Below are 23,268 nucleotides of genomic sequence, written 5' to 3'. Positions count from 1 at the left end.
ACCTTAGTGTAGTCTACTCAATTCCCAGAGGGCTCTTGTTGCCCATGGTGAAAACCAACTCCATAATATACCCTTTCTTGCTTTCCCTCCTTCCCTTTCTCACTTACCCCATCCTCTCACTTACCCCATCCTCTCACTTACCCCATCCTCTCACTTACCCCATCCTCTCACTTTAGCTTCCTGGGGTCATTTCAAAAGCAAAACAAAAAGGAAAGAAACACACCCTCTCTGCACCCAGTCTCAACTCAGCTCTTGGAGGAAAGCAAACGAAGACACAGAGCAAGCCTATGGACCTCCTAGTGGGGCAGCATTACAGGAGTCACTTTTTTTTTTTTTTTTTTTTTTTGAGACAGTCTTGCTCTGTCGCCCAGGCTGGAGTGCAGAGGCTCACTGCGACCTCCACCTCCCGGGTTCAAGCAATTCCCCTGCCTCAGCCTCCCGAGTAGCTGGGATTATGGCACACACCACCACACCTGGCTAATTTTTTTTGTACTTTTAGTAGAGACAGGGTTTCACTCTGTCAACCAGACCGGTCTTCAACTCCTGACCTCAGGCAATCTGCCTGCCTTGGCCTCCCAAAGTGCTAGGATTACAGGCATGAGCCACCGTGCCTGGTCAGGAGTCATTCTTAAGACAGAACACGTGTCTAAGGCCATACTACCCTGGACACACCTGATCTCAGATGTTAAGCAGGGTTGGGCCTGTCTAGTATTTGGATGGAAGACTGCCTGGGAATATCAGGTGCTATGGCCTTTAAAATAAATTATAAGAAAAAGAACACTAGAAATTGCTCTGTACCCACTCCCTTTTGTCCTTGAGTGCAGTTAATGGAATTTGAGGCAGCCAGTTCAATAGCAGACGAGTTAGGCCTGGCATTAACAATTCACAGCTGGAAGCCTCATGTACACACTAGTGAGGTCCACACGGAATTTAGGTACTTTTGTAGAAGCACAGCAAGAGGAGCAAAAAAATTGTTCCTGGGCCTCTACCTGTTTCAAGGTAAGCCTTCACTGAGATTCTAAGACTCTCTTTTGATGATTAAATCCCTCTCTCAGCCTTCCCCGCAATACCAAGACTTGGTTCCAGACTTGAACAATAACTACAGCCTTGTTCAAGGTCAGCTATGTCTGACCTCTCAGCTGGGCATCTGTTAAGGCCCAAGCAGCAGCCCCCTTATACGCAGCCCTGTCTGTAAAGAAAACCACACTTCCCTGTATAAAAATACCCTTTTGCCTGTAGGCGAAGCCACCATAATCTGCAGTGAGCCACCAACATCATTTTCCCATGTGGTTCCCTTAATTAAGCCCAGGGCCTAAGCCTCTTACAAGGCGAGGCCAACTAGAAGCCGCTACACAGCGGCAAAAACTAGCCACACAGCCAAATACAGGTCGCTGCAGACTGACAGGGTGAAAAGTCACCAGCCTAGGCTGTATCCGCTATTTTGATCCCCAAACTGGACACATTATCTCCTTTCCGAGGTCCCCAGTTCATGTACCAGTGTTAAGAGTTTGGGGAATCAATACATTATCACATTTTTTTAGTCAAGTTCAGAACCGACTAAAGAGAGATAGACGCAGCGATCAGGCAGATGGAGATTAAAATATTATCTTGATTACTGGTGAAGCTGTTTGCAGAATGTGGCTTAGGTTACCACCAAGGGGATTCTCTAATATGTAATCCTGGAATTAAACTGAAGTAATTGCAGGGGCAGAGGCTTTAAGCTTGCCTGTCACTGCATGGCAGAGGGAAGATTAAATTCCACCCAAACTGCCACTTCTTCTCTTAAGAGGAGTGGATGAGGCGGCAGAAAGAGGCCGGGAATGCTACTCTAGATAATCTGTCCAAAAGGAAACAGGAAGAATGCTCCCTCCTAGCAGCTTCCTCTGCCTACACTTCTTACGTTTGGCCAAATGGCGGCTATCAGTCTCAGCTCCACATCACTGCCTTGTACCTGCACCCATCAGATGGAGAATGCCCCTAACCAAGTTCATCTCATTCATCTCTGGACAGAACTTCACTGCAGAACATGTCACAAGCCACTTGTCAGACTTTGGATTCTCACCCGGGGCTCGGGTGTCCACCCCAAGCCAATGAACTATGGCAAACAAGGAAGCGCAGCAAAGGGCTGAAGTCTGCGGCATCTAGGACCACTTCTGTGGGCAGGGACTGTGGGAGAGGCACCAGTCAGAGCTGTCCAGAGCAGATTTCAGTGTGGACTTACTTCTGCAGGGTGCATGATGCTGCAGCCCTTTGCTTCTGACTCTCCTCTTATAGTGACTGAACAGCGTCCCTGTACCATATCAAGTTGGCCTTCTCCCTGGCACCTCCCCTCAGGGCTTATGGTCAGTGGAGCAGTCCTAGGTAAGGCCTTCTCCTGTTATTCCTAGTACTTCAGGATTCACTTCTCCCACCACCTCTCAATTGCTACCACAGAGTTAGGTCGGGTCCTTTCACCAGAGACCATGACAACCAACACAATCATCTTACCTCTGCTCCCGAAAATTCCTACCATACACAGACCACATTTGATGCCTTCCTATTGAGAATGTGTTGGCGAACCTAAGAATCTTTCCAATTTCCAGCACAGAATCAGTGTCCACTTAAATTTACAGAAAAATAATTGGTTGGAAATTATTTTGGTTGGAAATTATTTTGACTCCCAACCACATGGCAGCAACATTTTTCAAGGGCAATTACATTTTAAGGACTGACTCTTCTAAACTGGCAAACCCATGTCCTGGCTCCTAGGAGGCCATGCCAAACAGGAAGCTCAGAACAGCCTGGTTGCATAAGGATAATATGGTGAAAACCACCTTTACACAGCCATTAACTGCATCACAGAGGGCTGCCCTCCCATAAGGTTACACCAGTCAAACTCTTCCAGTCAGTCAGGTAAGAAACCAAGAAGAATAAATTACAAGGAAAAAAACTAGTCAAAACAATTCAACTCTGTTGAAAAACAGTCAAGTCAGTCAACATTGAACTTGATTATCAAGAGGCACCTAGTGGTCACAACACCACGGATTCCACCTTTTCTCCACTCCTGGCATGTTTTGGAAGTGTCATGTAGACATTGCCCTCATGTCCCTAGATGCAGAGGAGAGTACCTCTCTCACTACAGAAAGCCAGGGAGCGGGAAAGGGGAGGGGGGAAGTAAAGGATTTCTAATATTAGCCTTCCCTTCGGCCATGGGAATGCCCAGCAAGCTAAGACCTCAGGAGCAATAATGGTAGCATTGTTGGCACAGTGAGCCTCATGAAGGACAGGGAACATCTGGGCCTGTGTCGAGTCACAAGAGAGCTCTATAGGGACATAAAGTGGGGCAAATAGTTGTTTTGTTCCTCATCGTTGACAACTTTGGGTCACCCTAAGACCAAAGCAACATCAGAGTGGGTCCCCTAAACCACAAAGCATATGCATGGGTCAGTCTGCAGCCAAGCTTGCAGCCCCCACAGCACTCTCATGACCCTACAGAGGTGACCATCACCTGGAGTTCTCAGACCCCACCCCAAGCTCTTTGAATCAGAATCCACATTTTAACAACATCCCTGGGCGAGTAGCTTTCCCAGTAAAGTTTGAGAAGCATGGCTCTGCTTCTTGGACTGAGATTGAGAGATGTGGGTGAATGGGGGAGGAGGGCAAAGAAAAGAACAGAAAGTAAAGTAGAGATAGAAGTATCTGTAAGAGAGAGAATCACTCTGCTTTTCAGTAAGTTGAAACCAAGGCTGCAGGGGCTCGGGAGAGCATAAAACTTACTTTTGATCAAATCCTGGATCTGAGAAATCTCCACCTTTGATTCAAAGGGTTCCTCAGACCTTATGTGAATTTGATAAGCTAGGACTTCTAGGCAGGGATCAAACTATTTCACTGCATTCTAGGAAGCCAAATAAAAGCAAGTAAAGAAATGGCAGCTCTGAGAAAATCGATGAACGGAACAAACTAGAAATCCTATTTTCATCCTAAGGAGACTGCTCAGGCCACCCTCATTTTGCCACTGCAGGATGCTCTCCCACCTCCTCCACTAGCCCTTTGACCCTGAGTGGGTCCCAGTCCTGACTCCTTCATGTCTGAGCTGAAGACACACAGAGCACTACTCCCAGTAGAAGGATCAATTAATTGTAAGCAAGAACTTAACACTCTAATTGGCTCCTCACAATCTCACTTAATGATAAAGATGTCACTTGCCTTAGCGAGAAAACCTACTGAAGAAGTTCACGATCATTAACTCTTTTAAGTTTTAAGGGCAGCAGACAATTTTAAGGAAGCTGACCCAGTGTATTTCTTTGATCTCGTCTATCTAAGGCAACTTCTGATATCCTCGTGTGAATATAAACCAGAGAAGTCTTTGTTAACTACCAAGCTGAGTAAGGATCAAAGCCACTAATCCTGGACAGTCCTGAGTGGAACCCAGATCTCCAGAGACAAGCAAGAAGATTGCTGAAGTCAGGACGCAGACTCAAATCTGTGAGAGTCACATGGAGCAAGCTTGTCCAATTCGTGGCCCGTGGACCACACATGGCCCAGGATGGCTCTGAATGCAGCCCAACACAAATTCATAAACTTTCTTAAAACATTATGAGATTTTTGTAATTGTTTCCTTTTTTAGCTCATCAGCTATGGTTAGTGTTAGTGTATTTTATGTGTGGCCCAAGACAGTTATTCTTCCAATGTGGCCCAGGGAAGCCAAAAGATTGGACACCCCTGACATAGAGGAAAAGGTAGATGATTCATATTTCCCCTACCTGGTGCTTTGCCCAACCCCATTGTCTCATAGATCGGCATAATCATGTCTCATAGTGGAGAGTGGTTCCTGCAAGCATGGGAACAATAGAAAATCTGTTCTGCCTACAGAGAGGCAGATGGGAAAACACGGGTTCCTTGAAAGTCAGAATTACACATTATTTTTATTTTATTCTCCGTAGGGTTTTGGTTTTTTGGTTTTGTATTTTCCATTAAATATCTTTTGTTTTTTCAATCAGACTTAAAGTGAGGTTACATTAAAATGTAAGGATATTAAAACCAGAAAACCTAGAAATGAGCCTGTTCTCCATCAACTCTTAGCCTTGTAATTTTGGGGAAATCATTTAACCTTCCTAAGCTCCAGTTTCCTCAATTCACAAATGACTATTTTAATAATTGCTGCCTTCTCAATTTCATAGAGGTTTTGTGAGGCTTAAATAAGATAATGAATATTTAGTCCTACAACTCAAAATCACTTAGGACTTTTTCAAAGATGGGATGGCTTTAGATAACCTGCTTATGTTCTGGGCATCTCCTCCTCCTCTAAGACCTGGCATGAGTCCACTGCAGAAAGTAAGGCAGGAGGCAGCAACGTGGAGTGGAAAGAGCATGGGGTTTCGAGGTCAGACAGATGTGAGTATAAAATCCAGTTCTGGCCCTAACCATCGGTATGACATTGGGAAAATCACTTCTCTGAGCCTCAGGTTTTTTTTTAATCTATTATATGGGAGCAATATCCATGCAGGATGGCTGTGAGAATCAGAATAAATGCATATTATTTGCCTGGCCCTTTGGAGGCAGTGATTATGATTCCTTCCTGCTGGTAGGCTCAGGAAGTGGAAGTGTAACAAAACATTCTTATATTGAAAAAGTATATAATTAAAATTTGCCCTATGGGTTCAGCTGTTTTCTCCACTAAGCATGCATTGGTTGAGGGAAAGGTAAAGTGTTGCTTGCCACTTCTGCCAGGATGCTCATCTACAAAAGCAAGAGCCAAACCTGGTATCAAGTGGGATAGCTATGTCAAGAAATATTGTCTTCTTGGTCCCAAGAACATAAGAAGCCAAAGGACCCCACAGAACACAAGTTGTATACAGGACTCAGTTGCTGTTTAGTTGCCTACATACCACAGGAGGTAAACGGGGTGTAAAATGGTAGCCATGGTGGTTGTGGTTGACAGTAGTTACAACAGAGAGATAAGGCAGAATTACAGACATCAAAATTAGTACTGACCACGGTGACAAGGGCAACAAAAAGAGGCAGAATACAGCCCTGTGGAGGGACCGTGATAAAGACCACTCTTAGTGGCAGTGGCATCTCAACTGTGGTCTAAGGGGCAAGCACAAGTCACCCACCCAACCAGACTTCTTAGGAAGCTCCGCTCTTCAGCCTGCAGTCTCTAGAAACTAAACAACCAGGAGCAGAAGCCAAGACTACAGGAGTGATGTCCATTCTGAGCGCAGTTGGCTGAAGAAGAGTCGAAGGCTTTTCCAGGGAGAACGTGGGGTTTAAGCAACTGGCCATGGGGTGGTCGGGACAGACGAGAAAGCTCACTCTCCTAATCATGAAGCCCTACTGTGTAAACTGTCGTTTCTGAGCCTGAATCCGACTCTGTAAGCAAAGACTTGATTGTTAAATTTCCTAAAAGGTAGGAACAATCATTCTTTGAAAACATCCTCCTCCCATCCTGCCCCAAGAAGAAGTCTCTTCTATAATTTGAATTACATTCATAAAAGCATGTTTCAACTGCAAAGTCCCAAGCAAATGTAAGATGGTTTTATTGCTGTTATTACGGCTAATGGTATTCCAGAAGCCCCACCCCAGTGTACAAAGGACAAAACATTCTTAGATGCACAAAATACTTGAGTATCCATCCTAATGAATAAAATGTCATTTACCACCCTGGCTTTTTTCTTATCTTTAGAGACTTCATAATCTTTTCTGGCATTTCAGTAAAGCCAAGGAACCTCACTCTTTTTTAAGCTAATTGCCTGGAAAAAGCATTCCCGCCTCTCTCATATGCAGAATAAAAGTGTCTGCCTGTCTAGCCAAGGCAGAGTCCTAACTATGAGACTGCAGACAAAATAAAGACAAATCTGACTCCATCATTGTTTCCACTCTGAGTTTCCAGTCTGCAGCCCCTATGCTTAAGGTGCCGGCATTTATTGGGCACTCTCCTTTCTGTATGGTTTCCATGTCATGCATATCATTGGTCATCCCACTTCAGGCTCCCTCAAATCCTACATGCTCCTTCTAACTGTGCAGATAAGCTGAATTTTTATAACAATGGCATGGCTATCCTTGTTCTCTGCTCTTGGAATAATTATAGACAGTGAAGAAGAGAGATGCTTGTTATTTGGGCCACCCATTTGTTCATCCTCTTACCAAATATATACTGAGCCCCTCCTATGTGCAAGGTGGTTGGAAATAGAAATACAGAGAAACATAAATCCAGCCTTGAATTTCCTGTCAACCTGGACAGAGGTCACTGCCATCCTGTTTCCAAGGAAATGTGTTTGATTTTTCAATTGGTTGCATAGTCAGTAAAAATCACCATAAGCTGGCAATGTCAAGAGGACAGTAGTAAACTCTAAATCAAGGAAAAACCTGAAGATGGTCAAGATTATGTAAGCAGGATGCTAAAATCTGGTCCACGCAATGAAATCCACACTGAGTCAGGGCAAGCTACAGTCAGACAGTCACTTAACACACATCTGGGGATGAATCACACAAAAGGAGCGAATGTGAGAATCACAATCCATGAGCAAGTTGAGATTGAAGGCAATAGAGATTGATAAGGAAGCCTTTACTCAGGGCTTCCCTCCCTGTCTAAGACATCCCAACTTCCAGCACCCCAAATCCCCAAACGAATACTCCCATTCATCCTTTAAAACTAGTCCAGACATTACTTCCACCAGGAAGCTCATCTTCCTCATCACCACCCCTTCCAGACACAATTTGACGCCCCCTCTTGTTATACTATTTGGTCCTTTTTTTTTTTTATACCACTGCAGTCTACATACTGGTGTTTAATTGTCTATTTGTGTGTCTGGTATCCCTACACTGTGAGTTCCTGGAGAACATGAATTTGTGTCTTATTTATAATTGACCACAGTGCCTGTTACATTTATTGCGCACATGTTTATAGCATGAATGAATGGATTAATGAATGAGTGAGTGAATAAATGAATGAATGAATAAAGAGGGCTAATACATTCTTTAGAAGCCTGGGTACTCTGCTCTTACAAGAATGCCTTCACTGAATACAGGGACTTTGCAAATGAAAATGTGCAGCAAATATTCTTCCCTCCTTTAGGTCAAGGGCAGAAAGGCAGCGGAGTGTCAGTTAAGTCTCTCCCTCAGCTGGAGAGACAAGCCGTCCACAATTTGCAAGCTTTCCGTGCCTGCCGTGCTTTGGGGGATTTGGCTATAGGGCTCTTAACGAGATCAAGCTGAATCACACAGTTTCATCCTGTCAAAATGCATTGGAAATCTTTCTTGGGTGATTTATCATGGAAATTCACATGGCAGGGAAGGGGAAGGGAGATTAGAGGAAGCAGAGAAAGCCACTCTCCGCCGGCAGTGCTGGGCTGGCAAGATGCCCACAGCAGCCGCAGCAGCTGCTGGACAAGGCTGTGCTGACATGGGATGGATGGGCTCCTGTGAGAAGGCCACCTCCTGAAAATAAATAATCATCTCCAGGACAGGCCCACTCCAAGAGCTGCGTTAACAGAGAACAGCCGCAGACAGTAAATCCTGGCCAACGAGTATAGTAGGGTGAGGGGGATGGTATTGATTTGCAGCTGCTGGCAACGCCTGACAGATCAGCTAAAATACAGAGTAGCTTAGATTTGCTCCCAAAAGTCAATAACAACATCGTCACTAATTTAAAGCCAGGGTGTCCACAGCTAACTGAAGTCACTGATAGTGAGACTTGGGTAGAACAATGTAAATAACCAGAAACGTGAGAATATCTTCTGGATCTAAAACGTATCTGTAAATATTTTGACTCCCCTGTCTTGCACTTCCCTCCCAGGCTGTAGGGCTGTAGGGGCTTATCTCAGGATAATCTTAGTTTTGTACAGATGCCTTTGTTTTCTTTTCATGGTGCTGTGTGTGCCAGTGTAGCATGCTGGCACTTCTTGTTAAAAGCAGCATTAACAAATGTGGGCTCAAATAGAAAGCCATTGCCATTTGTCCATGTTGCTTTGAGAAGAGGTGCCAGCTTGCACTGTGGGGCCCTGGAGGGCAGAGACTCTGTCATTCCAAGGCTGAGAAACTGCTCTTTGCCAGGAAGGATGCTGAAAACAAAGATTCAAACATGGAATGAAAATGAGACCCTGCTCTAGGACCCCTCAAATCTAACAAAGGAGATAGAGAGAAATGACTATGGCACCAGAGTGTGATGCTTTGGAAAGGGTAACCGCTGACTGTTCTGGATCAGAAAGGGCTGGCCCTGGGAGAAGCTTCTAGGAAGAAATCAATCCTTGGTCCACAGGCCAACACATGGATGATTCAAAAGACCGCTTCTCAGAAATTTGCAGTATCTATTGTTATTTAACATTTGAGACCCTGCAAGCTTTTCTTTTTCTGTTTCTTGTTTGTTCATACATTATCCTTACCAACATGTGTACGCCAGATGTGTGGGGAGTTTAAAAATTCACTGACAATGAAGAGAGGAAGGTGGGGCAGGGGCCAGAAGATTTGGATTAGTCAAGATGAGAATAATGGCCCCTATTTTTTAAAGTTTATTTTTAATAATAATAATTTTTAGAAAAAACAACACAAAGAAAGTGAATGTAGATACAACCCAAAAAGCCCCGTGGACTTTGAGGCATAGCTGTTGGCATTCTTGGTTTTAGACCAAATAAAGTAAGTAACACAAAGAATTACAAAAAATAATTGAAACCAGAAAACTGGTTTAGTTTCTGTGTTAGTTTCTTAGGGCTGCTGTAACAAAGTCCCACAAACTGGTTGACTTAAAACAGACATTTCAAGAAACAACAGATGTTGGTGAGGTTGCAGAGAAATGGAAATGTTTTTACACCATTGGTGGGAATGTAAATTAGTTCAACTACTGTGAAAGACAGTGCGGGAATTCCTCAGTGATTTAGAACTGGAAATACCATTTGACCCAGCAATCCCATGACTGGATATATACCTAAAGAAATACAAATTATTCTGTTACAAAGATACATGCACACCTAGGTTCGTTGTAGCACTATTCACAATAGCAAAGTCATGGAATCAACCCAAATGCCCATCAATAATAGGCTGGATTAAAAAAATGTGGTACGTATACACCATGGAATACTATGTAGCCTTAAAAAGGAATAAGATCATGTCCTTTGCAAGGATGTGGAGGAAGCTGAAAGCCACCATCCTTAGCAAACTAACACAGGAACAGAAGAAACACCACATGTTCTCACTTATAAGTGAGAACTGAAGAATGAGAACACGTGGACACAGAGAGGGGAATGACACACACTGGGGCCTGTCAGAGGGTGGGGTGAGGGCGGAGAGCATCAGGAAAAATAGCTGATGCATGCCGGGCTTAACACCCAGGTGATGGGTTGATAGGTGCAGCTAATCACCGTGGCACATGTTTACCTATGTAACAAACCTGCACATCCTGCACATGGACCCAGGAACTTTAAAAACAAACACTGATTCTCTAACAGTTCTGGAGATGAAAAGTCTGAAACCAGGGTGTCTGCAGATGTGGTTGCTATTTTGGGGGTACTGAGGGAGAATCCACCTCCCAGCTTCTGCTGGTGGCCGGCAGTCCTTGGAGTTCCTAGGCTTGTAGCTGCATTGCTTCCACTTCCACCTCTGTCTTCACATGGCCTTCTCCCCTGTGTGTCTCTGTGTTTCCTCATCATAAAGGTTACCAATCAATGGATTAAGGTCTGCCCTAATCCAGAAGGACCTCATACTAACTGATTACATCTCCAAATTAGGTCACATTGACAGGCCCTGGGGGATAGGACTTCAACAGATCTTTTGGGGGGGCATATTCAACCCGCAATAAATACCCACTAGCCCTGCTCACTTTTCATCTCAGCCACTGATGACTTACCAAAGACTAGTTACTCATCGACCAACACTCAATCCAGGGAAATGTGGCAAAGGCAAAAGATTAAAAAGCCAGGAAATACCCTTGCCATCTCTCTCCTCTATCTTTTTATTTATTTATTTATTTGTTCCCCTGAATATTGCCTGGGAACTCCTGTAACAGTAAGGTACCTATATATTTGGCAGGCAACAAAGAGAAAAAGGTTCTTTTCTGACCTTTTAGCTGGACGGGTGTGTGAGCTATCCACCATTCTCCTCTCTAGAATGGATGTGTACGTGCGTAGTGTGTTACGTTTGAGCATGATAAATCTGAAATGGTTCTGTTGTGGTTTCTCTTTTTTTGCTCACATTTGTCTCCTTTCTACAGACTTGGCATTCTAGTATATCGCACATCCTGAATAAAATGTCCTTTTCTTACTCAGCATCACATTTTGGTAGATAAGAGGTGAATGAAATGCTAAAAGTAATATATAATTTGCTCTTAACAAATGGTAGAAGGAATAACACAGCAGTGATGTTTTATAAAGGAAAGACTAATTACAGTGGGAACCAAACATAGCAAGGATCCAATTTTAATCTTTCATAACGAAAAATGCCACTAACACATCTGGGTGCTTTCTCTTGTTCTTAGTAGTAGCTTGAAATAATGACAGTTGGGGAAGCTGTACTATCGTTGTCCTAAAGTTTGATTTATAATCAGTCACCTTCCATTTGGCAGCAGCTTATGAGGAAGCAGCATTAGTGAGAAGTCTGGCAGATTTTGCCCTTGAGGTTAAGATATTAAACAAAAATGAAAACTAATCTATCTTCAGATGGAAGGATGGTACTTAAAGTGGAGTGTTTAGGAAACAGTCTTGTAAAATGTTTCTCTTTCAAAATGATTTTATTAGAGTAATTAAAAATGCAGAAAATGATACCATCTTTCAAAAGTTGTAAAAGAGCTGTTTTGATCTCCCTCGCTCTCTGGAGCTAGATAAATCTATATATAGCCATTCCTGGTATACGCTTCACTCATTAGCTCTATATATAGATCCAGATAGAATATTCACTGTGAACATAGGTCACACTGTGTTCACAGGAGGATTGCTTCTTAAAACCTTGAAACTATATGCTTCTGTTGATAGTTCACATAGATGGCCTTGGGAAGTGAGAAGTCAGAGGTCACCTTTAGGTCCCACAGCCGTGTCTTTATTTACTTATCCATTCAACAAATATTTGCTTAATATCTATGACACGCAGAACCCATTTTTGTGGGTTTAACACCAACAAAAAGAAAAAGTCTCTGTCCTCCACAATCTTACAATAAGGGAAGAAATGCACAACTCTACTTTTAGCAGTGTGGCAGCCTATACCACGCCTATATAATAAAAAGAGCCTTCTTACTACAATATAAGAAGCTACAGCATAAGCAACGAAAGCAAACTTTGAAATACAGTGTTGATCGCTAAGAAAGTAACAGAATCCTCATAGAGAGAGAACTGTGAGGTCACGGTAACTGGGAGGCAAATGCTAAGACCAGGAGCTTTGAGTTTTCAGATTATGAAAAAGACAACAAGAGATTAGTCCTTTCCAGAAATTTTGACCTGGAGTCTGCGGACTCTCAAAATATTAATATTTGTGCAAGAATTCAAGGAATCTGTGAACTTATATGGGGAAAAAGTTACATCTGTATTTTCATATGCCTCTAATTAAAATAGCCTTCAATTACAAAAGGTAAGCAACAGAGCACAGTAATTTCACCGGTAACTACCTTTTCTCCAAAAGAAATCAGGTATTTCATATCACATCACAGTGCTGCAAACTATCTTGAAATGATTATTACACTCATTACTTTTATAATTATAATAGTTTTAGGCATGTAACTAGATCTTATTATTTAATGTATGAATAAGAAGCATATATACTAATATTTAGTATTTGATGGCTGTATTTCAATATAATTATAATAATTTATAATCCTGTGTGTTTTATGTACACAAAAATATTTTAAGAAAAGTGCATAGGCTTCACTGGATTTCCAAAGGAATCCAGACTTCAGCATTAATGAAAGAATGAGCCGGTCGGACGCGGTGGCTCACGCCTGCAATCCCAGCACTTTGGGAGGCAGAGGCGGGTGGATCACAAGGTCAGGAGATCGAGACCATCCTGGCTAACATGGTGAAATCCCGTCTCTACTGAAAAATACAAAAAATTAGCCAGGCGTGGTGGTGGGTGCCTGTAGTCCCAGCTACTCGGGAGGTTGAGGCAGGAGAATGGTGTGAACCTGGGAGGCAGAGCTTGCAAAGAGCTGAGATTGCGCCACTGCACTCCAGCCTGGGTGACAGAGCTAGACTCCGTCTCAAAAAAAAAAAAAAAAAAAAAGAGTCAAAAAAATATATATATAATATATAAGTAAAAATATATATATTATATATATTTAAAAACATATATGTATTATTCTTCCAATAATGTGAGCTTATAAGGAAATCTCTGCTATCAATGTGGTAAGAAAAAAATTTTTTAAAAATTACCGTTGATGATAGCCACCTTATAAGAATTTATGATCCACTATCATAGGTCTGGTTCACTTATAGGTACAGTCAGAGGAATCCCCCATCCAGAAAGTAAATTAAAATGTTTCCTGGTTAGTAATACTCTCAGATGTGTGGCAGAAACAAATGTCATTTCTTTCTGAGTAAAAGCATCTAAAACTAGGGCCCTAAGGCTTCTTACACGCTATCTTTAAAAAATAAAGAGCTGGGTCAGGCGCGGTGGCTCACACCTGTAATCCCAGCACTTTGGGAGGCCAAGGCTGGCAGATCAGCTGAGGTCAGGAGTTCAAGACCAGCCTGACCAACATGGAAAAACCCCGTCTCTACTAAAAATACAAACTTAGCCAGGCGTGGTGACACATGCCTGTAATCCCAGCTATTCGGGAGGATGAGGCAAGAGAATCACTTGAATCCAGGAAGCGGAGGTTGCGGTGAGCTGAGATTGTGGCATTGCACTCCAGCCTGGGCAACAAGAGTAAAACTCCACCTCAAAATAATAATAATAATAAGCTGGATACAGGGATTAAGATGGCAGATAAGAGGCAGGACTAGCTTGCAGCTCCCACTTGAAGGGACAGATCAGATGCGGAGACTCACATCGTGAACTTTTGTTCCAGGAACAACCTTAGGAATATACCAGGAAAGCCAAGAGAATCCACAGACCCTCTGAAGGAATGGGATCACTGTTGCAGATTCCCTGAGATGCTGAAACACCATGAGTCAGCTTGCTTCCTCAGTGGGGAAGCACATAGTCTGGGGCAAGTTCTCAGACATGGTCATGACTGCCTGGAAATAGACTCGGTGCTGTTGAGGGGGCATGGTGAGAGTAAGATTGGCCTTTAGGACTGCAGGCTATGTGAGAGTGGGGTGAGGCCTGTGACTGCCGGCTTTCCCCAACTTCCCAGGAAACCTGTATGACTCGGCCAAGGCAGCCATAATCCACCTGGGAATATAACACCATTGACCTGGGAACCACACCACTATCTCCAACAGCAGCCACAGCAAGCCCTGCCCAAGGAGAGGCTGAGCTCAGATATGCCCGTGACTGCCCCCTCCTATTCATCTTTCTCTACCAGCCCTGGCTGCTGACGACAAAGACAATAATTTCTTGGGAGCGCGATGTTGCTGCCCACCACCTGAGAAACCTGAATACTTAACCAGGTGTCCCTAGGGCAAGCTTGCATCCTACTTATAGGGCCACAGCTGATGTACTCTTGAAAGTGCCACCTCCTGGATGGAAGCCAATCAACACAAAACCAGGCACTAAACCCAACAAAAGACCCTCAACAGAGTCCACTTCATTCCCCTGCTACTTCAGCTGGAGCAGGTGCTGGCATCCACGGCTGCAAGACCTTAAGACAGATCACATCACAGGACTCTTTGCAGACACTCCCCAACACCAACCTGGGGCCCAGTAGCTCCACTGGGTGACTAGACACAGAAGAGCAAAAACAATCACTACAATTCATCTCTCAGAAAGCCCCATTCCCAGGGGAAGGGGGAGAACACGACATAAAAGGAGCACCCTGTGGGACAAAAGAATCGGAACAGGAGTCCTTGGATCCTAGATCTTTCCTCTGACATAGTCTATCTAAATGAGAAGGAATCAGAAAAACAATTCTGGTAGTATGACAAAACAAGGTTCTTTAGCACCCGCAAAAGATCATACCAGCTCACCAGCAATAGATCTAAACCAAGACAAAATATCTGAATTGCCAGAAAAAGAATCCAAAAGGTAGATTATTAAGCTAATCAAGGAGGCACCAGAGAAAGGTGAGGTCAACTTAAATAAAAAACATGATACAGGATATGAAAGGAAAATTCTTCAGTGAAGTAGCATAAATAAAAAAAAATCCACGCCAGCCTGGGTGACAGGACAAAAAAAAAAAAAGTCACAACTTCTGGAAATTAAGGGCACACTTAGAGAAATGCAAAAGGCACTGGAAAGTCTCAGCAATAGACTGAAACAAGTAGAAGAGAGAACTTCAGAGTTATAAAACAAGACTTTCAAATTAACCCAATCCATCAAAGACAAAAGAAAAAAGAATTTTAAAAAATGAACAAAACCTCCAAGAAGCTTGGGACTACGTTAAATGTCCAAACCTAAGAATAATTGGTGTTCCCATAGAAGAAGAGAAATCCAAAAGTTTGGAAAACATATTTGAGGGACAAATCGAGGAATATTTTCCTGGCCTTGCTAGATATCTATACATGCAAATGCCAGAAGCTCAACGAACACCTGGGAAATTCATCACAAAAAGATCATTGCCTAGGCACATAGTCATTAGGTTGTCTCAAGTCAAGACAAAGGAAAGAATCTTAAAAGCTGTGAGGCAAAAGCATCAGGTAACCTATAAAGGAAAATCTATCAGATTAACAACAGATTTCTCGGCAGAAACCCTATAAGCGGGAAGATACTGGGAACCTATTTTTAGCCTCCTTAAACAAAACAATTATCAGCCAAGAATTTTGTATCCAGAGAAACTAAGCTTCATAAATAAAAAAGATGCAGTCTTTTCCAGACAAACAAATGCTGAAAGAATTCACCACTACCAAGCCAGCACTACAAGAACTGCTAAAAAGAGCTCTAAATCTCGAAACAAATTCTCAAAACACACCGAAATAGAACCTCCTTAAAGCACAGGGCCTAAATAACTATAACACAGTGGAAAAAAAAATGGTATTCAGGCAACAAATAGCACAACAAATAGAATCATACCTCACATCTCAAGACTAACATTGAATGTAAATGGCCTAACTGTTCCACTTAAAAGATACAGAATAGCAGAATGGAAGAATTCACCAAGTTTCTGCTGTCTTCAGTACACTCACCTAACACATAAGGACTCACAGAAACTTAAGGTAAATGGGTGGAAAAGATATTCCATTCAAATGGACACCAAAAGCAAGCAGGAGTAGCTATTCTTATATCAGACAAAACAAACTGTAAAGCAACAGCATGTAAAAAAGACAAAAAGGGACATTATATAATTATAAAAGGACTAAGCCAACAGGAAAATATCACAATTCTAAATATATATGCACTTAACAGTGGAGCTTCCAAATTTGTAGAACAATTACTACTAAACCTAAGAAAGAAGATAGAATAGTAGGAGACATCAGTATTCTACTGACAACAATAGACAGGTCATCAAGACAGAAAGTAAACAGAGAAACAATGGACCTAAACTATAACCTACAACAAGTGGATTTAACAGATACTTACAGATTCTATCCAATAATTGCAGAAATATACATTCTATTCATCAGCACATCAAACATTATCCAAGATAGACCGTATGATAGGCCACAAGTCTCAGTAAATGTAAGAAAATCAAAATTATATCAAGTACTCTCTCATACCACAGTGGAATAGAACTGGAAATCAACTTCAAAAGGAACCCTCAAAATGATGCAAACATATGTATGCAAATTAAATAACCTCCTCCTAAATGATTGTTGGGTCAACGATAAAATAAAGATGGAAATTAAAAAATTCTTTGAACTAAAAAATAATAGTGACACAACCTATCAAAACCTCTGGGATACAGCAAAAGTGGTGCAAAGAAGAAAGTTCATAGCATTAAATGCTTACATAAAAAAGTCTGAAAGAGCACAAATAGACAATCTAAGGTCACACCTCATGGAACTGGAGAAACAAGAACAATCCAAACCCAAACTCAGCAGAAGAAAAATAATGAAGATCAGAGCAGAACTAAGTGAAACTGAAAACAAGCCAAAGAAAAAAAAAAAAGATAAATTAAACAAACAACCGGTTCTCTGAAAAGACAAATAAAATTGATAGACCATTAGTGAGATTAACCAAAAAAAAGATTATCCAAATAAGCTCAATTAGAAATGAAACTGAAGATATTACTACTGATACCACAGAAATACAAAGGATCATTCAAGGCTACAATGAACAACTTTATATGCATAAACTAGAACACTTAGACGAGATGGATAAATTTCCAAAAATATACAACCCTCCTAGATTAAACCAGGAAGATCTAGAATCTCTGAACAGACCAATAACAAGCAGTAAGATTGAAATAATAAAAAAAAGCCAACAAAAAAATGTCCAGGACCAGATGGATTCACAGCTGAATTCTACCAGACATTCAAAGAAGAATTAGTACCAATCTTATTGACACTATTCCACAAGATAGAGAAAGAGGGAATCCTCTGTAAATCATTCTATGAAGCCACTATCACTCTAATACCAAAATCAGAGGAGGACATAACAAAAAAGAAAACCACAGACCAATATCCTTGATGAACATACATGCAAAAATTCTCAACCAAATACTAGCTAACCAAATCCAACAGCATATCAAAAAGATCATACACCATGATCAAGTAGGTTTAATACCAGGGTTGCAGGGATGGTTTAACATACATAAGTCAATAAATGTGATACACCACATAAACAGAATTTAAAATAAAAATCATATGATCGTCTCTATAGACACAGAAAAAGGATTTGACAAAATCCAATATCCGTTTATGATTAAAATTCCCAACAAAATCAGCATAGAGGGTATCAAGGTAATAAAAGCCATCTACAACAAACCTACAGCCAACATTATACTGAAGAAAGATTGAAAGCATTCTCCCTAAGAGCTGGAACAAGACAAGGGTGCCCACTTGCACCACTTCTATTCAAAATAGTACTGGGAGTCATAGCCAGAGCTAGGAGACAAGAGAAAGAAATAAAGGGCATCCAAATCAGTAAAGCGGAAGTCAAACTGTCACTGTTTGCTGATAAGATCATAGACATAGAAAACCCTGATGACTCATCCGAAAAGCTCCTACAGCTGATAAATGAATTCAGCAATGTTTCAGGATACAAAATTAATGTACACAAATCAGTAGCTCTGCTATACACCAACAGTGACCAAGCTGAGAATCAAATCAAGAATTCAACTCCCTTTTACAATAGCAGTAAAAAAAAAAAAACAACAACAACAACAACAACAAAACTTAGGAATATACCTAACTAAAGAGGTGAAATACCTCTCCAAGGAAAACTACAAGACACTGCTCAAAGAAATCATAGAAGACACAAACAAATGGAAACACATCCCATGCTCATGGATGGGTAGAATCAATACTGTGAAAATGACCATACTTCTAAAAGCAATCTACAAATTCAATGCAATTCCCATCAAAATACCACTATCATTCTTCACAGAACTAGAAAAAAAAATCCTAAAATTCGTATGGAACCAATAACCAAAGACTAAGCAAAAAGAGCAAATCTGGACGGCATCACGTTACCCAACTTCAAACTATACCATAAGGCCATAGTCACCAAAACAGCATGGTACTGGTATAAAAATAGGCACATACACCAATGAAACAGAATAGAGAACCCAGAAATAAAGCCAAATACAGCCAACTGGTCTCCCACAAAGCAACAAAAACATAAAATGGGGAAAGGACACACTATTCAATACATTGTGCTGGGATAATTGACAAGCCACATGGAGCAGAATGAAACTGGATCCTTTCTTACCTTATACAAAAATCAACTCAAGATGGATCAAAGACTTCAACCTAAGACGTAAAACCATAAATATTCTAGAAGATAACGTTAGAAATTCCTTCTAGACATTAGCTTAGGCAAAGACTTCATGGCCAAGAACCCAAAAGCAAATGCAACAAAAACTAAGATAAATAGATGGAACTTAAAGTAAAAAGCTTCAGCACAGCAAAAGAAATAATCAGCAGAGTGAACAGACAACCCACAGAGCAGGAGAAAATCTTCACAATCTATACATCCAACAGAGGACTAATATCCAGAGTCTACAAAGAACTCAAATAAATCAGCAAGAAAAAATAAATGATTCCATCAAAAATGTGACAAAGAACATGAATAGACAATTCTCAAAAGGAGATATACAAATGGCCAACAAACATACGGAAAAATGTTCAACATCACTAACTATTAAGGAAATGCAAATCAAAACCACAATGCAATACCACCTCATTCCTGCAAGAATGGCCATCATCAAAAACTCAAAAAATAATAGATGTTGGCATGATTATGGTGAAAAGGTAACAGTTTTACACTGTTGGTGGGAATGTAAACTAGTACAACCACTATGGAAAACAGTGTGGAGGCTTCTTAAAGAACTCAAAGCAGATCTACCGCTTGATCCAGTAATCCCCTTACTAGGATTCTACCCAGAGGAAAATAAGTCATTATACAAAAAAGATACTTGTACATGCATGATTATAGCAGCACAATTTGCAATTGCAAAAATATTGAACTAGCCCAAATGCCCATTAATCAACAAGTAGACAAAGAAAATGTTACACACACACACACACACACACATATATATATATCTCACATTTATACACACACACACACCATGGAATACTACTCAGGAATGGAAAACCAAACACCATATGTTCTCACCCATATGTGGCAGCTAAGCTATGAGGACAGAAATGCCTAAGAATTATATACTGGACTCTGGGGACTCAGGGGAAAGGGTTGGGATGGCGAGGGATAAAAGACTACACATGGGGTACAGCGCATGTGTTAGGTGCACCAAAATCTCAGAATTTACCAGTAAAGAACTTACTCATGTTACCAAACACCACCTGTTCCCCCAAAACCTATTGAAATAAAAAAGTGAAAAAAATTAAAGAAAATAAATTTTTAAAAATAAAGTATACAAAAAAGTGCAAAAACAAAAGGAAATACATACGTCTCTAAGGCCATTGAGACCATCTAGGTAAAGTCTCAATAGCTTGTGTGTGAGCCTCGTGTTAGAGACATTTGGCTACATAAAGAAGAAATATTACTGTGTTGGAGAGATAAGGTTGTTCTCTGAAACAAAAACTACTTACATTTTCAAACATTTCTCAGTTGTCCTCCCTCCCTACTCTATTAGTGAAATGGCCTGTTTACAAATGGAAAAATTGAAACATTATTATGTCAACTTTCCCATGAACTGTCATTGATGATAGCATATTGAACTTTCAATGTCTGCAAGAGAGACCAATATTAGAGCAACATCTTAGTTACTGAATTCCCTGTGAGCTCTCAACCCATGTGCAACCATGACCACATCTTGTGATGAAAATACATCAGGAACCTGAACTTTAAAGAAATAAATGAGAAAGATAAGAGTTTACCAAATACCAGTCTTATCTTGGAGATATGTGTCCAACCTAAAATAAATATGAAAAAAATTTGCCAAATTTTCAGTCATGCTCAGATCAAATAACTCAGATTTGTTTCCAGATGTTCAAGAGAATATCCTAGAACTCTTAATGTTCCTTGGAGGAATCATTAAATGGCCTCTTCCTTGGACTCTTAGGACCAGCAATAACTCCTAAGTTGAATTGACTCACATCTATCTCAGTCTTGATTTCACTTTAGGTCTCTAACATTTGAGTCCTTGCTTTTCACGTGGGCACTCAGAATCTGCCATACACTGTGGATTTTAAGGTGACTTGTTAGGACTGAGAAAGTAAATTCTAATAAACATTAATGCAGTCTTAATACAAAAACTCAGGACTAACTTAGAACCTGTTTTATGCCAGAAAGGGAAATTTACATGTTGATTACCTCATAACTATGAGCTTTTTGTAGAGCTGAAAGTTCATTTGATCAGTTGGAAACATGGCTGCCTGATACTATGCCATATTTATAGAAGTTACTATTTTTAAAATCCAATCAGTCATTGTCTTTGGTAGAATAAAGTTCTCTCAGAGTGTTATATTGAACCAAGCAGCATGAATGGACAAATGAATTTCCCGACGGCTCCAGCTACCAGAAATCATCTAGTAATACAAGGGAAGGCCCCAAAGTTTTTTAAGTGAAAAAATAAGCATGAAGATTGAAAGAGTAAGACAAAGGAAAGCATAAGTATAAATGGATTTATAACATGGACTGCATCAAGGGATTTGGTATTTTTCTTTCTAATTCCTATACATTAAAGTAGATTAACAGGCACAGCTACTAAGACACACACACACACACACACACACCCCACACACAAAATAATGAGCTCAAAATAAAAAGTGCTAAGCAAATGAAGGAATAATACACCATGAGCAAGAGTCCGAGGAGGAAAAAACAAAATTGCTTTAGCACCACTTTCCCAAGGACTTTAGATTTTGCCATTATCTGATTCAGAATCAAAATAACTCTGTGCAAAATGTTTAAAGAAAAGTGGAATTTAAAAGTTTACAAGAAGAAGACTACTCAAAATAACCAACTTGTAAGTAGAGCAAACTAGGACTTTTAGAAATAAAAAAGTAACTATTGAAATTTAAAACTTTATAACTGGGTTATAGAAACAGATTAGGCTTAAAGTCTAAAATTAGATTTTGATTCTAATTAGATGTAAGGTGAAAAGGTAATTATTCATTGGAAAATATATTTTTTAAAATTTATTCCTAATTAAGGACAAATAAGGAGATTTTAAAAACAAGAAAAAGAAATTAAGACAAAGAGGATAAAATTAGAGAGCCTAACATTGGTTTTATTGATGGTCCAGAAATTAGCTAGTACGAAGAGGAGATCTAATATTTGAAGAGAAAATGGCTGAGGAATTTTCAGAATTTGTGAAATAAACCCATTTTCAGATTCAGAACTCCAGTGAATTCCAGACAGAATAATAAAAATAGAAATATCAAAATAAAATTGCTGAATATGAAAGACTGAAAGATCTCAAAAACAACCACAATAAAACCAAAGCAGAGATAATTTTAAAAGGAATGAAACTTAGACATCAAACCTCCCAAAGATATCAACTTATTGAGTGAAAATAACTATAACCCTACAATTATATACTAAGCAAGGTTATCTTTCAAGAAGAAGGATAAAATCAACACATTTTTAGATGAACATAAACTATGAAAGTTTACCACTAGCAGGCTCTCAAAACATTACCTTCTAAATGATAAACCTCAAGATGAAAGAAAAAATTCAAAAAGATTTGAGACACAGTAAAGAATGGAAAGCAAATGAGTAAAGATTTAGATAAATCTGAAAAGCCTGACTGTACAAAATAGTAGGAATGCTCAATTTGTGAGATTTTTTTCTTAAAGAGAGAAATGAAATTATGAATACCAACAGCATGTAAGCCCAGAGGAGGATGATCAGAGACAAAAGAATTATAAAACTCTTGAATTATTCAAAAAGAAGTTCAGACACTAATTAATTTTAGATTTTAAGTCCACAAGGAAAACCTGTAAAAGAAGATAAATGGTATGTATGTTCCTAAAAGGTATAGGGAGGGGAAAGATGAACAAGAAAACAGTAGGTCAGAAATGTGGTATTAAGAAGCACAGATCACCAGGAACAAAAAGAAAGTACAACTTAATACAGCAAAATAAGTGCAAATAGATCAGTCATCATAACCAGTGCACATTTAACTTATTAATTAAAAGATATTGTCAGACAAAATTTTTAAAAATCAGATGAATGTTATTTCTAAGAGACAGATCTAAAATATACAAACATGGAAACATGAAAAATATAAAGATAAAAAAGACATACTGCGCAAATACAAATCAAAAGACAACTAATAATATTGGTGAATTAAATTGAGATATAAAGCATACGTAAAGAGAATCGCTGTTTAATAATAAAAATTTTCAACAACCATGGATAATAGGCACCCTTTAGGGGTTATCTTTAATGCTAAAAGATATAAAATGAAAGTTGATAATGTCAAGGAATGTATAAATTATAAATCTACCATCATAATAGGTTTCAACATCCTTCTATCAATTTTTAGTCAAACAGACAAAAACCGAAGCTTGATTTGATGGATATTTATAGGCCATGCATTCAACAATAATACAAAATATCCTCAAGATCCATATAACATTTACAAAAATTGTCTCAATATTAGGCCATAAGTCTCAATAAATTTCAAATTATCAGTATCTC

General features: G+C 40.0%; 1 pseudogene; it reads left to right on the top strand.

The window, feature by feature from the left end:
- The first annotated feature begins 644 nt into the window (after positions 1-644).
- LOC112607532 lies at positions 645-753 on the top strand (annotated as a pseudogene).
- Positions 754-23,268: the final 22,515 nt, after the last annotated feature.

This window comes from Theropithecus gelada, chromosome 14 (assembly GCF_003255815.1).
Source record: "Theropithecus gelada isolate Dixy chromosome 14, Tgel_1.0, whole genome shotgun sequence".
Taxonomy (NCBI): Eukaryota; Metazoa; Chordata; class Mammalia; order Primates; family Cercopithecidae; genus Theropithecus; species Theropithecus gelada.
Note: the sequence above shows the minus strand (reverse complement) of the source record. Positions and strands in the feature narration are given on the sequence as shown.